This window comes from Bos indicus, chromosome 25 (assembly GCF_029378745.1).
Source record: "Bos indicus isolate NIAB-ARS_2022 breed Sahiwal x Tharparkar chromosome 25, NIAB-ARS_B.indTharparkar_mat_pri_1.0, whole genome shotgun sequence".
Taxonomy (NCBI): domain Eukaryota; kingdom Metazoa; phylum Chordata; class Mammalia; order Artiodactyla; family Bovidae; genus Bos; species Bos indicus.
The window spans coordinates 34,195,879-34,211,778 of record NC_091784.1 but is presented as its reverse complement, the minus strand read 5'-3'; the positions used below and the strand labels follow the sequence as shown (position 1 = coordinate 34,211,778).

General features: G+C 51.5%; 1 long non-coding RNA gene across 1 annotated transcript; it reads right to left on the bottom strand.

Annotated features, from left to right (window-relative positions):
- Positions 1–909: 909 nt before the first annotated feature.
- On the bottom strand, positions 910–4,306 carry LOC139179622 (uncharacterized). Its single transcript, XR_011563945.1, has 3 exons — positions 3,869–4,306; positions 2,763–2,983; positions 910–1,487 (listed from the first exon to the last, which is right to left on the bottom strand). It is a non-coding gene; the product is annotated as an uncharacterized lncRNA (long non-coding RNA).
- Between the last annotated feature and the right edge of the window lie 11,594 nt (positions 4,307–15,900).

Genomic DNA, 15,900 nt, shown 5'->3' with positions numbered 1-15,900 from the left:
CGATTTAGTGACTTAACACACACACACACACCCCTGAGTAAAGATCCTTTGAGAACCCTCCCAGAGAACCAGCTAGTCTACACAAATGCAGTTTCAGTTCAGTGGCTTTTGCATGGAAAGTTTTTCGCTTGGGAAAATTTGAAAGCTGCTTTATGCACTTCCTGGCCTTCTTAAACCAGAACAAATGTTTCCCCATGCCTTAGGGTTTTCACAACAGGGGCCGCCTGACTTGTGCACTGTGATGAGGTAGGAGGTAGAAACAGGGTAGGCTGCCAACCCCAGGGCTGCTGGGTCTGCCAGACCATTTGCCCCCACATTTGAGAGCCCAGATCATCAGTTTTTTTGGATTTTTTTTGCTTCTCATTTTATTCTGTTTTGTTTACCCATCCAAGCTCTCCCCGATTTCTGCTCTCAGTCAGCGTGCCTGCCCTGGCCTCCGTGTGACTACCTCTCAATCCACTCCCGTCTCAATCTGGTCTGGATACTACACTAGAGCTTGAAGTCTGTTCAGTTTCATCCGAGCTATCTCCAGTGGGCTCAGACGGTAAAGGATCTGCCTGCAACACAGACTCTGGTTCTATCCCCGGGTCGGGACCATCCTCTGAAAGAGGGCATAGCAACCCAGGCCAGTATTCTTGCCTGGAGAATCCCATGGACAGAGGAGGCCACAGGGTCACAAAGAACCAGACATGACTGAAGCGACTTAGCACTTGCCCGTTTTGTCCAAAGTCTCACCACTTCAGGTGTGGTCCAGGATCCAGCAGCAACAGTACCAGCCGGAAACAGGTTAGAAATGCAGCGTCCCAGGAATCCCTCCAGTAATAATGAAACCGGCAGAACGCATCTCAGTACTCAGTAGAGTGCAGGTTCTTCTGTCCTGGCATGGAAAGAATTCAGCGAGAGGCAGAGTGACAAGTAGGGAAAGGGGTTTATTTGTATAGGATGCTTGTGAGAGGTACGAGTGGGCAGGTAAGGGCGTTCCACCTCGAGAATTTAGTGGGCTACAGTTTTACAATCAAAGGAAAAGTGGGGAGGGGGAGAAGACTACCTTCTTCATTCTTTTTTAAAAAATGTTATTTATTTGGCCGTTCTGGTGTTTATTACTGCACAGGCTTTTCTCAGCTTTGGACACAGGCTCTAGAACGTTCGGGCTTCAGTAGTTGCGGTGCTCGGGCTTCTCATCGCGTGGCTTCTCTTGTTGCAGAGCACAGGCTCTAGGCACACAGGCTTCAGCAGTTGTGGCTTCCGGGCTCTAGAGCTTGGGCTCAGTTGCTATGGCGCATGGGCTTAGTTGCTCCAGGGCACGTGGAATCTTCCTGGACCAGGGTTCAGACCTGAATCTCCTGCATTGGCATGCAGATTCTTTATCACCAAGCCACCAGGGAAGCCCTCTTTCTCATTCTTGAGTAGACCTCAAGTTTCCATCAACAGTTCCTCCTCCGCTTCGGGTGGAGGAGGTTTCCTCTCCCTACATGGTCAAGCCAAGACTGTCAGGGTGCAAAGGAAAAGAGCAAAAAGGTGGTAGCATATACTAAAACACAGTAAATCATCTCATGTCTCAGTGCGTCACCGTTTCCCTATATTTTTGTTTGCATGGGCACCAAGAAGCATGTCCTGGGGATTAGTACCTTCCTGAGCTCACTGGGCAGAATGTGGTTCTAATGCCATCACTGTTTTATTGTTTGGGGGCATGCCTCATGCTCCTGCTGTGTGGTTTTGTTGCTCAGCAAGCCTGCTTGGTTGGTGGTTGGGCAAACCTGCTTTCTTGAGTGATCATTAACGACAGCTTCTCCCGTACTTTTTCCTTTACTTACAATCTCCTAGTGGGATTAGCTGTTTAAGCACCCACTTCGTCGCATTACTCTCTCCCTCTCCGTAAGGTTAAAATGACTACATTTTAACGCTATGAAGATGATTGCTAAGACAGCAGGTTTTTGCTTAAGCCCGGCTGCAGAGAATCACCTAGAGATTTTACATAAACGCAGAGGTTCGAATCCACTCCAGAGGTTCTGATTTAATAGGCCTGGGAGCCCGGGCATGCAGCCAGGCTGAACCCCAGCTAAGGTGTTAATAAATGCAGGGGCATCAGTGCAGGTCGGGGGAGAGGGGGACACTCCCAACAAGAACGTCAGAGCCAGGGGCAGGCTGATCCGTGGGTTTTGTTGGTTTTTCCCTTCCTGTTAGGTACTCTGTGGCCTGGGGTATTTGGACTGCCAGATCAGGAAGCCCAAGGGAATCCTCTAGGGGTCCAGTGGTTAGGACTCTGTGCTTTCACTGCCTAGAGTGTGGGTTCAATCCCTGGTCAGGGAACTAAGATCCCACAAGCTGCTTGGCCAAAGAAACGGGGGAAAAAAGGTCCTATACTGAAGAAAACTGTGTGTCCTCACAGGACCAATTAGGGGTTGATTAATTGCATTCAAAAAACCTCATTTAAGCAGTTTGACAATCCTTTCAAAGCAATTTCCCCAGGACATTATTTCTCAAGTCCACTCTTTCCGTACCACCTCCTCTGCAAATGATTCACGTGGGTCCAGTCTGGCTAGCCGGTGCCCCAATTTGGGGAGGTATATTTGATGTCTGCCCTAATCCCAGACATGGCAAAGCATAGATCTCATCTGAAGAAGGCATGCTGAACATTTTAAACAAAGCTGAATCCCAGCATGCCCATTCATGCTCACACCAGCATGCCACATTCCCTGGGGAGTCCCGAGGGCATTATTTCCAAGAAGAATGTCTCACAGATGGAAATGTTTTCTTCCTACCTGAGGCAGCTGGGTGCCTCCTGCCCAGCCAGATTCCAGGCAAGACCACAGCCTCTTACACGCTCCAGGAAGTGTCCTGGGTGCAGAGATGTGCAGTACACAGGTGGAGTTGGGGAGGACGTGAGGAGACACAGCAAGTGTAAGGTCACAGTGTGTGTAAGGTCCTAAAAGAGTAGGGTCTGATGTCCGTGGAGCAGATGTGTGGGAGTGAAGGGTTCCATCTGAGGGTGGGAACAAGAAGAGATGGCCACTGACAAAGTTGGTAATTAAGTCATGTCTTCATCCATCCATCCATCCATTTATCCATCCATTTCTTCCCTCCTTCCCTCCCTCCCTCCCTTTCTCCATCCATCCATCCATGCATCTATCCATCCATCCACCCATGCATCTATTCACCCATCCCTCCATCCCTCCCTCCTTCCCTCCATCCATCCATGTATCTATCCCTCCCTCTATCCATTCATCCCTCCATCCATTCATTCATCTATCCATCTGTCCATGCATCTATCCACCCATCTATCCATGGCTCCATCCCTTCATCCATCCATCCCTCCCTCCATCCATCCATACATCTCTCCCTCCATCCATTCATTTATTCAATAAGTTATTTCTTTAGTGAACAGGGCCAGAGAGTCTAAGCCCTGTTGAAGTGTGGGATACGGATGAGGATGGGCTGTCGCTCAGCAGAAGGTGCTCCAGTAAGGGAAAATCCCAAGTCTGGGATGCGGGGAGGAGGACTCTGAACCCAGATTTGGAGGAAGCATCAGGATGGTTCTTTGGAGGAAGTGACACCCCGGCTAGACCCTGAGAGATGACAGGGAGTTATTCTCCTGGGCAAGCACCTCCCCCCACCCCGTCCACCCGCCCCGCCCCGCTCCACCCCGAGATGGGGCGGCCCTGGGTACCAGGAAAGATGTCCGTGCAAACATCTGGTTGGTGGGGGGGGTGCTCGGAGAACAGTTGAAGTTCACAGAGGTGAGTTCACACCCGGTGGAGCAATTGGAAGAAGCAAAGGGATAGCGCCTTGAGAAGGTACAGTTCGGGGGAATGACGGGCGAGGGAGAGCGGGTGTTAGGAGCGCTCTATGTAGCGGAGACAAAGGATACCCGGCTGCAGGAAGGGCAGGTGAGGGCCTGGAGAGGAGACCAGGCACTTCCATGAGGGCCAGAAAGCCAATCCTGTCCCCTACACCGAGGAATGCGGATGAAGGGAGCCGACGACTAGGAGAGCAGGATGCCCCGAGGGTTAAGCGGCATCCGGTCTGACTTGGAGGGCACAGGAGTCCCAAACCTGGTCTCCAATCAGGAGGGAGAGCCTGCACATGCCCCCCAAACCCAACCTATAGAGGAGATGGAGGTGGGCGGGTCCCAAGTAAGCATTGTCCAGGCGGCCGCCACTCTGGACAGTCCCCGATCAAATGCCACCTCTCCCCAACCAGCCGCAAATATTTACATCCTGTTTATGCTGAGGCCTCCTAGGGCCTCAATTTTCATGAATAAAAGATGAGTTTCCAGGCCGGGCCAAGAAGGGAAAGAAACCCCCGCCAGCTGGTAGGGACCAGAGGCAGTTTAGCGTTTCGGTTGCTGTCGCCGCCCGCGTGGTATTTGGAGGAAATTTGAATTGGCCGGGTCAAGGTGACCCGGGGCGGGAAATTTGGCTTTTTCTATACTATCTGAGGTTTCCTGGATCTAATCTACTTGCAGCGCATGTACCCTGAACTTTTTTCACAGGGCTATTCCCTGAGAAACTTAACACTCTGGTTTATCCTTCAGAAATGTTAAAGTCAGAGCATCTTAGAGCTGGAGAGGGTGTTTAGAGAAAATCTAGCGCAGTGTCCTAGTTTAAAGAGGAGAAAACAGGCTCAGAGGGCAAGGGGCTTGCTCAGACCAATTCAGCTGATCAATGATAATCTGTCTCACTTCCCTATCACTTGGTTCTTTCCACTGTATCACACAAAAATTTATAATTAATACTGTATTCTTCAGAACAGTTTTAGATTTACAGAAAATTAAGTAGATAATACAGAGTTCCCCTATAACCCAGTTCCTGGGGGCTGAGCTTCCCTTACTATTAACATCTTGCTTTAGTGTAGTGCCTTAATTACAATTAGTGAACCGACATTGATACCTTATTATTAACTAAAACCCATAGTCTACATTAAGTTTCATTCTTTTTTTTTTTGCCACACAACGGGGCTTGTGGGATCTTAGTTCCCCGACGAGGGATTGAACCTGGGCCCTCGGCAGTGAAGCCACAAGTTCTAACACTGGACCACCAGGGAATTCCCAAGGTTCACTCTTTATATTCATCGGTTTATGGATTTTGACAAAGATGTGATGTTGTGGGTGTATTCACGATGACAGTAGCAGACACAATAGTTTCGGTACCTAGAAATCACCTGTGCTCCACCTGTTCGGTCCTCCTCCCTTCCAGTCGCAGGCGATCACTCATCTTTTTGCTTTTGCCATGGTTTGCCTTTTCCAGAATGTCCTGTAACTGGAATCACACAGTATATAGCCTTTTCAGATTGGCTCTTTCATTTGGCCATAAGCGGTGTATATGGGCTTTCCGGGTGGCATTAGTGGTAAAGAATCTGCCTGCTGATGCAGGAGACATAAGAGATGCCCGTTTGATCTCTGGGTCAAGAAGATCCCCCAGAGAAGGAAAGGGCAAACCGCTCCAGTATTCTTGCCTGGAAAATTCATGGACAGAGGAGCCGGATGGGCTACCATCCATAGGGTCGCAAAGAGTCAGACACAACTGAATCAACTTAGCATGCAAGCACGTAGGAGTGATAGAGATCTTATCAGATCAGATCAGATCAGTCGCTCAGTCGTGTCCGACTCTTTATGACCCCATGAACCGCAGCACGCCAGGCCTCCCTGTCCATCACCAACTCCCGGAGTTCACTCAGACTCATGTCCATCGAGTCAGTGATGCCATCCAGCCATCTCATCCTCTGTCATCCCCTTCTCCTCCTGTCCCCAATCCCTCCCAGCATCAGAGTCTTTTCCAATGAGTCAACTCTTCTCACGAGGTGGCCAAACTACTGGAGTTTCAGCTTTAGCATCATTCCTTCCAAAGAAATCCCAGGGCTGATCTCCTTCAGAATGGTCTGATTGGATCTCCTTGCAGTCCAAGGGACTCTCAAGAGTCTTCTCCAACACCACAGTTCAAAAGCATCAATTCTTCGGTGCTCAGCCTTCTTCACAGTCCAACTCTCACATCCATACATGACCACAGGAAAAACCATAGCCTTGACTAGATGGACCTTTGTTGGCAAAGTAATATCTCTGCTTTTGAATATGCTATCTAGGTTGGTCATAACTTTCCTTCCAAGGAGTAAGCGTCTTTTAATTTCATGGCTGCAGTCACCATCTGCAGTGATTTTGGAGCCCAGAAAAATAAAGTCTGACACTGTTTCCACTGTTTCCCCATCTATTTCCCATGAAGTGATGGGACCGGATGCCATGATCTTATAGGTTGATTGAATATTTCACATTCTTTGCTCCGTTCAAAGATGTAGAAATTCCTGGAAAATGACACAAAGTTCTCCCTTAACTATAGAGATGAATTCAGGTTGGTACCCGGACTTGCGTCTTTGAGCCTCAGCAATTTTTCTCCCTTGTCTTTCCCATGCCTCCTCTTTAAAAAGAATTTCTTCACAACCTTTCTTGTCATGAATTTTCGCCTCTTACGTGGTCTTGGTCTCAGTTTCGACTTCTGTACAAAACCTCAGTTGGGAGAAGTTTTGTTTTTTTGGACATGGACTGTTTTTCCTACGCCAAGCTCAGTGCTGGAAGCTATTTCCTGCGACATTTTATTTAATCTCTACAAGTTTGTAGCAAAGAAATCCTTCTTCCTATTTTTATACACGAGAGAACCAAACAAGTTCTTGATCCATTAACCCAAAGCCAGGCAGCCAGCAAATGCCTGGAATGGGGGGCAGTGTTTGATCCCAGTTAGATCTAGGCTCTAAACTTTCACTGCTTCCCTTGTTGTTGTTCAGTCACTTAAGTTGTGTCCAGCTCTTTTGCGACCCCGTGGACTGCAGCACACCAGGCTTCTCTGTCCTCCACTATCTCCCAGAGCTTGCTCAAACTCATGTCCATTGAGTCAGTGATGCCATCCAACCATCTCATCCTCTGTCACCCACTTACCCTCCTGCCCTCAATCTTTCCCAGCATCAGAGTCTTTTCCAGTGAATAGGCTCTTCGCATCAGATAGCCAACGTATTGGAGCTTCAGCTTCAGCTTCAGTCCTTCTAATGCATATTGAGGGTTGATTTCCTTTAGGACTGACTGCTTGGATCTCCTTGCTGTCCAAGGGATTCTCAAGAGTCTTCCCGCAGATCCACAGTTCGAAAGCATCAATTCTTCTGCGCTCACTGCTTCCTTGGATGGCCTTAATTTTAATTTGGATCCAAATAAAAAGTCTCCCAAGTTTCCCCTGGTTTCAGAGTGGGGCGACAATGTTCCTAACCTGAGGAAATACTTCTTGTGGGAAAGAAAGTTCTGGTTTAGAACTGCTGACGGAAAACAAAACAGGAAGTCAAGCATTCCTGGCTTAAGCGACCATCTATGAATCTGCTAGAATCTGGCCCTGCCGTGGGCCAGGCTGCAAGCTTCACCCTGGGCCCAGAGGAGAGGGGTGAGGGGCTCCCGTCTGCAAACAGCCCAGGCCGGATCTGCCTTCCCACGGGGGTCAGGAGTCAGGGAGGGGGTGGGTGACATCTGGACTGAAAGCCCAGGCTCAGGAGAGAAGCCGGAAAGGCAGGAGCCCTGTCTGCCCCAGCTGCAGGGGGAATGGGGGAGGGGGTGGGGGGTGTTGGGGGCAGGGCTGATGGGGTGATGAATCAATCTTGAGGGGCATTTGGAGAACCTGCCTGTCTGGGGCTGGGTGGACCCTTGCAAGGCACTGGAATCATTCTCTCTCTCCCACTGTGTCCTGGGCCCCTGGTAAATTTGATGATAAATTTGACTGCACGCGGGTGGGTGCTAAGTCACTTCAGTCGTGTAGGAATCTTTGCGACCCCATGGACTCTAGCCCACCAGGCTCCTCTGTCTGTGGGATTCTCTAGGCAAGCGTACTGGAGTGGATTGCCATGCCCTCCTCCAAGGGCTCGAACTCCAGGTCTCCTTCGTCTCCTGCATTGGCAGGTGGGTTCTTTCCCATTGGCAGGCCACCTGGAAACATATTTAAAACTTCTGTCCGTTCACAGACATGATAAACAGAGTTGAATAACAAGCCACAAACTAGGAGACATCTTGTCAATTCATGAATAATCTGATGCCTTCTCTTTAAAAAACTTTCTTCGCCAGCCTTGTCAAGTGTGAATAATCCTGCAAATCATTACGAGAAAAGACAAACCACCCCACAGAACACAAACACGTGCGTGGATAACTATTTCATTGTGGAGGAGACTCACATGGCCCATCAATTTTGGTTTTTGCTTTTTCTGTTGTACTACAAGGTTCCACCAGGGATTGAACCCCTGGTCCTCAGGCAGTGAAAGTGCAGGATCCTAACCACCTGCTGGACCACCAGGGAATTCCCAGGGGTCGTACAATTTAACTCAGTTCTGACACTCTCTACCTGGAGTTAGCACCGAACCCACAGATTAAGGGTTGAGTCCCACAAGACTGTTCCAACCCCCCACACACACCCCGCCACCGAGATGCTGGTCATAAGTCCAGGTTCTCACCTGTGCGTCTGATTAACTGACTGTAAAATGGATGTTCCCACGCATCCTCCCCACCTCGGGTTCAGTCATTTGCTAGACGAGCTCACAGAACTCAGGCAAACACTTCTATTTACTGGTTTATTATATAACAGAGGATGAGATGGTTGGCTGGCTTCACCAACTCGATGGACATGAGTTTGAGCAAGTTCTGGGAGTTGGGGATGGACAGGGAAGCCTGGCATGCTGCCGTCCACAGGGTCATAAAGAGTCAGACATGACTGAGTGACTGAACCGAACTAACAGAGGATGTGATAAAGGATAAAGATGAATGGCCAGGGACTTCCCTGGTGGTCCAGTGGCTAAGACTCCGTGGTCCCAGTGTAGGGACCTCCTGACTCCTGGCCAGGGAACTAGATTCCACCACTGCAACTAAAGATCCCGCATGCTGCCATGAAGGTCAAAGATTCTACATGCTGCAACTAAGACCCAAATAAATAGCACATCCAAATAAATAAATAAATACATTTTTTTTAAAGACGGGTGGTCATATGAAGAAATACCTAGAGGAGGACCAGAGGGGTCCTGAGGGCAGAGGCTTCCATCCTCATAGAGTTGGGGTGCATCACCCTCCGGGCGCATGGATGAGTTCTCCCACCCAGAAGCTCCCTGAACTACATACTTTGCGGGTTTGTATGGAGCCTTCATCATGTAGGCACCACGGATCATTAATTCCATTTCCAACCACTCTCCCCTTCTTGGAGGGTGGGGTTAAAAGTTCTAAGCCTTTATCATGGCTTGGTCTTTCTGGTGATCAGCTCCCGTCCGGGAGCCCACCCAGAGTTGGCTCATTAGACCAGAAGATGCTCCTGTCACCCAGGAAACTCCAAGGGTTTCAGGAGCCCTGTATCAGGAACCGGGGGTCAAAGACCAAGTATCGGAGCAAAAGATGCCGCTGGCGCTCTTCTCACTTAGGGAACTGTAAGAATCTTAGGAGTTCTGTGCTGGGGACTGCAGGGGCAGAGACCAGTATATTCTTTATATTATTTTACACTCACCCATTAGCAGCCTGATCTGGAGATTCTACTACCCCATCCCCACTCTTGTCTAGGGACCCTCCACCCCACTCCTACATGCTCTAGATACCACGCCTCACCTCTCCCCCTTCCTCTGGTCTACGGGCCTTGCTGTGGCTCTGATCCAGGTGTTTCCACGAGGTTCCAGGGAGGAGACCAGGGTCAGTGTGCTGACCCGGGGCAAAGGGGCCAGAGGGCGAATCAGTCCCCGGCCGGTGAACTGTCCCCAAGGCACCGGTGCTCATGGGGAGCTGGCACGCACGACAGTGGGGAGAGGTGGCCTTGAAAGTCACACAGGGCCTCAGGCAGCAACTCAGGGAGACTGCAGCTGAAGGCTGGGTGTGTGCGGGCACCCCATGATTTGAGAGATGGAGGCCCTTTGGTAGATGATGCTGAGTGACCTTCAGCAGGTGATACCCGCTTTCTTTAATATGTATTTATTTATTTCGCTATGAAAGTGAATTGTTAAGTCACTCAGGCATGTCTGACTCTTTGCAACCCCATGGACTGTAGCCCACCAGGCTCCTCTGTCCACGGGATTCTCCAGGCAAGAATACTGGAGTGGGCAGCCATTCCCTCCTCCAGGGGCTCTTCCCGACCGAGGGATTGAACCTGGTTTCCTGCACGGCAGGCAGATTCTTTACCATCCGAGCCACCAGAGAAGCCGGGGCGGGGGTGTGTGTGCTCGCTGCTGTGGCGGGCAGGCTTCTTTACTTGTGGCAGGCGGGCTCAGTTGCCCAAGAGCATTTGGGATCCTAGCTCCCTGACCAGGGTTCGAGCCCATGTCTTCTGCATTGGAAGGCAGATTCTTAACCACTGGACCACCAGGAAGTCCCGGTGACACCCTCTTCATTTGTGGCGGCCCCTCTGACTTGCTCTGGGGCCTCTGGACACTTTAGGGCATTGGCTGGGAGGATGGAGTTGCAGAGAGAAAAGAAGCACATGGTTGGGGGTGGGGGTGGGGGTGGGGGTGGGGTGGGCTTCCGGACATGGCTCCCCCACCACCCCGCCCCGCACCAGCACCAGCTCTGGGACTTTGTGGGGAGGGTTGGGAGAGCTTAGCCAGGAGAAGGTGCTCTTCTGTGTGTGATGGGGAAACTGAGTCAGGGAGTTCTTAGGTGTCTTGCTCAGAGCCCTGTGGAAGGTTTGTGCATAAGCTGCTTTCAGCTCCCCAGGGTGGGGGAGGAGGAGAGGAACCAGCTCGCTGATGACATTTACAGACACCCTCCCTCCTGCCAAAGACAAAAAAGGCTTCTCCTCCTCCTCTCTTCCCTGCTAAATCTTGCTCAGAGCTGCCCACTCGGAGCCAGCATCACGGCTTCTGCCTCTCCTTGTCCGGCCAACAGGAAAAGACGGGCGTGCAAATGCTTTAAGGCCGCAGCCCTACTGCCCTAAATCCCCCAGCACACGCCCTGACTTCATAGCCCCACAAATGGGAGGTAGACGTGACCGCAGGCAGCCTGGCCATGCCTCCGTCAGAGCACTCAGGCTTTGAACTCTGTCTGTCCATCTGTCTGGGTAGGTGGAGTCAGAGCCTGTCATTCCCATTTTGCAGACGAGGAGACTGAGGCTGCCCCTCCACCCTCACCTCAGTCCCAGTTTCCTGCTGCTCTGTGGGCGGAGCCCTTCAAAGTTCCTCCCACGGCGTATTTACGCTGTTCCCCCTGCCTGCCACACGCTTATTCTTTCAGACACTTCTGGGCTGTCTCCTTCTCTAGGAAGCTGCCCTTGGCTCCACGCATCGAGAATTCGATGTGGCTCAAAGCGTTCTGCCTACAACTTCATCAGAGCTCTCATCACCCCTCTACTGAGGTATCTGTGCCTAAATCTTTTCAAAGCAATTTTGTAGACACACATTGGGCAGAAAAGTGGTGAAGGTATTCAAAAGGAGTGAAGGGTTTTGTGACTGGGACACTAGAAGTTTGAATATGAGTTCTAACTGTTGTCTATTATGCACATCTGTGGGCTGAGGGACCAGTTTATGAATGGTGAAGCCACAGGGGTAAAGCTTTAGAGAAAGGAGGCTGCTCTTTGAAGAGGGTCCATGGTTTTCTCAGTGATGTTTTGTCTAATTGCACTTCATCTTTCCTGCTGAAAAGCAACAGGGGTTGAACAAATGGCCTCCTAGCTTCTCCCCAAACATCTGGCTCATAGACATTGGGGTAGAAGGACAGTAAGGCTCAGGGGGCACCAGAAGGTGGGAATGGGGAGGATGGAAGGGTGTGTGGGTGGATCTGAGAAAAGCCAGATCAGGCAGTGCAGTTTGGTAAGGCAACCAGGGTGACTGAGAGCGCCAGGAGCGGGCGGGACCAGGAAAGTCGCCACCGGGGCCTGGAGGCCAGACTGAGCCTCCTTAGGACACTGGTTCCCAAACGTTCCAGGGACAACTGCCAATCTGGACCTCTATCTGCCTCGAAGTGAACAAAACAAAAATTTTCCAGAGACCCAGATTTACTTCATTCAAAGGGCTGTCCTTTATTCCAAAACAATACTCTTACCTTTTTCTGGTGCTGAAATGTCCTTTCTTGTAGGAAATGATGGTGATGGCCCAGTTGCTGGGTTGTTTTTTTTTTCACTAGAGTCTTTTCATGGTAAAATCAGAAATGGGTAACCTTCTGTCAGTTTCGAGTTTTGTATTTCTGGTGGGGAGGGTGACTGGTAATTGATGTGACTTCTCAGAAGGACACAGGAGACCAGAAGAGATGTACCCTTCAGTGGGGACTGCAGAGAGGGTGCAGCCTGTTCAGGGCAGGTATCACTGGGGGGAGCAGGGGCCCGCGGCCAGCATCCTGGGCAGGAAAACACTGGCAGGCTCCCCGGGCAAGAGGCTCCCAGAAACGGAATAAACATGATTCCAGGGTGTGTCACCACCTCGGCCGATGATGCAATGCACAGATGTGCAAACTTGGGGACGTGGAGAGAGGGATGAGGAATAGCAGCTGGGCGGGGTGGGGCAGGCTCAGGCTGGACAGCAGAGGGGCCCGGTGGACAGCCCCTTCCAGAGACCTTCCTAGGCCAGGGCAGGCTGGGTGCTTGTGGCCCAGCCAGGGATCCAGGGAGAAGGTAGCCCAGGGGGTGCGGCCGGCACAGGGGCCTAAGGCTTCTTCTCAGAGAGGCAGATTTCCACCCAGAGGAACCACCCCAGCGGGAGCCACGGTGGCAGCAAAGTCCTTAGACACACCTCACCTGATGCCCAATGAGTGGGGGCATTGTCCACCCACAGAAGGGCTGGTGTCTTCCCTCCATAGTCCCCCATGTTGAAGGAGCCCACTCAGGAGTCACCCCAGGAAAAGTGCCCCCCCAATCAGGCCTCAGCTGAGGATTTGAGGTCCCCTCGTCCCTCCTCCCAGGTGCCCCCCTGCTGCGTTCTCACAGCCACTGCTTCCCCCGAGAGGCAGGACGTGTAGGGATTAAAACATGGACTCTGGGGACTTCCCTGGCGGCCCAGTGGTTAAGAATCCACTTGCCAAAGCTAGGGACATGGGTTCGATCCTTGGTGCAGGAAGATCACCCCACGTGCTGCGGGGCAACTAAGCCCGTGTCCCGCCACGACTGAGCCCGTGCACCGCAACGAAGAGGAGGCCCTGCTCGCAGCAACTGGAGAAAGCCTCCGCGCAGCAGCGAGGCCCCAGCGCAGCCAAAAGCAAAACTCAGGAAAGAACAGACTCTGGCTCCGGGCGGCCTGGATCCCACGAGGCACTGCTCCCTACCTGCCTGTGAGTTTCAGACCCTCACCTGTAGATGGGGCAGGTACAGCCCCTGCTCCTGGGGCATCCTGAGGAGGATGTGAGCTTATGGAATCTCAGGTGCTGGCCTACAGTGACTAATCAATGCAGCATACAGTAGGCACTCAATATGTGCACGTGGAGCTGGCACTTTTGCAAGCACCCTGTGGGGGAGGCGAGATTCCTTTGTCGCCTGCCCAGGGTCACAAAGCTGGGAGCAAGCAGAGCTTGGATAGGAGTTGTTATTTTTTTTAATAAAATTTTTTAAGTTGATGTGCTATATTTTCATTTTTATTCAGTTCAGAAATTTTTTTTTTGGCTGTGCGGCACAGAGGCTCTTAGTGCCCCAACCAGGGACTGAACCTGAGCCCTTTGCAGTGAAAGTGCAGAGTCTTAACCATCGGACCCCCAGGGAAGTCCCTCAGATTGGAGTTTAAGATGGCATGAATCTCCCTGCTCTCTCCTTACTGGCAGGAGGGAGCCCAGCTCTGAAGCCTAGTGTACACGCGTGTGCATGCGTACTTAGCTGCTCAGCCATGTCTCTTCTGCGACCCCATGGACTGTGGCCCGCCAGGCTCCTCTGTCCATGGGAGTCTCCAGGCAAGAACAGTGCAGTGGGTTGCCATTCCTTCCTCCAGTGGTTCTTCCTGACCCAGGGATCAGATTCTTTACTGCTGAGCCATCAGGGAAGCCCCCTGAAGTCAGGGAGCCTGGCTAAGCTTGCCCTCACAGGCTGTGTGACCTTGGGCATGTCCCTTAACCTCTCTGTGACTTGATTTCCTTTATCCTAAAATGACCTCATAATTACGGCTGGCTTCTGAAGTTTTTGCTTCTACTACCAGCTTAGGACCAACTCCAAAGCCAAATAGGCCCACCTCACCAATCACAGAGGTGATTTAGTTTACATGGCCTCCAGCCTCTCTGGCCAACAGCCTCCCATCAAGGCACACCTGAAGGACTCCCCTCTTGGTCCAGCGGCTAAGACTCCGCACTCCCAATGCAGGGGGCCCGGGTTTGATCCCTGGTCAGGGAACTAGACCTTGCATGCTGAAACTAATAAAAAGATAGAAGATCCTGTATGCCGCTATGAAGATTGAAGTTCTGGCTACAACTAAGACTTGGCACAGTTGGAAAAAAGAGATATCCCTGTGCCTTCCCTCAGGTCCTCTCTGAAGCACTCCCACTCCCTGGAGGCCCATGAGTCTCTGCCAAACACAAGTGATGCTTCTGACTCCCTTGCTAAAGCAAGCACTGAATGAACAGCCTTTGCTGGTTCTCCTCTGGGTGGTCTTTGTGGATTTCCACAATCCATACAATCACCCTGTAATAAGGGCTGCCCTGGTGGCTCGGCTGGTGAAGAATCTACCTGCAATGCGTGAGACCTGGGTTCGATCCCTGGGTTGGGAAGAGCCCCTGGAGAAAGGAACAGCTACTCACTCCAGTATTCTGGCCTGGAGAAGTCCATGAACTGTATAGTCCATGGGGTCGCAAAGAGTTGGACATGACTAAGTGACTTTCACTTTCACCCTGTAATAATTACTCAAATGCCAGCGTTGGGTCACTCATCGAGCCCGTATGGGCTGTTATCAAGCCTGTATCCACTGGAGGGCGGGGACACGGCTTCCTCTTGAGAAAGAACAGGGCTCCGGCAATGTCCTTGTGTTTGAAAGTAAGGGTGTGGCTTTCAGAGTGAGGCGGCCTCAGCTGACGTCTCCATGGTGATGTCACTCCCAGTCCAAGGCCACGACAACGTCCAAACAATCATTTTTTTGTGTTTTTAACAGACGCACAACATCCAAGCAGTTGTTTGAACAGAAATAGGATTGGGTTTACATTTCTTTTGCTGGAAAAGGCAGAAAAGGGAAAAGTCCCATTGGTTCTCCCCACCCAAAGGTCACCACGGTTACAAGTTCCCCTCTCGATGGGTTACCAGGATGAGATTCAACTGGACCACGATTTCATGCTTTGTTTTTTTTCATTTGACAGAAATCCAGGCGTGTTTCTCAGGTTGTTTACTACAAATTCCTTGTGAAAAGCAATTCGGAGGTTACAAAATTCTATCAGGTGAATGTCCCGTTGGTCCTAACAAATTAAACAATAACAAGTGTCCCAGGAGAGGGACTGTCCCCCCTGCAAGCACCCCTCCTCCCCAGAGAGCTTTGCCCTGGCTGGCCAGTTATTCCCAACAGGCTCTTCCCATGAAACCCCCCACCTCTTGTGGGGCTGCCAGTCACTGCCCGTGTCAGCAAGAAAACGGGCAAATCAGCACTTTCTGTGGAGACCAAAGGGCTGGGTGAGAGGTCTGCGGGGAGAGCCCCTCCCCCGGCCCCCCCAGCCCCCCTCCCCAGGTCTGATGCCCAGGGCATTGTGCCCGGCTCCACCGTCCACATCCACAGCAGGAAACGCCCATCCGAGCTTCACCAGGGTAGAAGCCGGTCTCCTTGCTCATCTGGAACAAGCCTGGCTTGTTCCCTCTCAGGGCAGTCGCCCCTTTGCAGCTCACCATTCAGGTGAGGGGAAGCTAGTACCCTGGGGTGTGTCTTGCTGCTCTGAATAAGTGGGGGTGCGGCTGTCAGTGAGGAGGGGGCTGGTGGGGGCTGAGGTGGGAGGAGGCAGTGACTGAACATGCTGGGGCGGCACAGGTGGGCTCAGGTGTA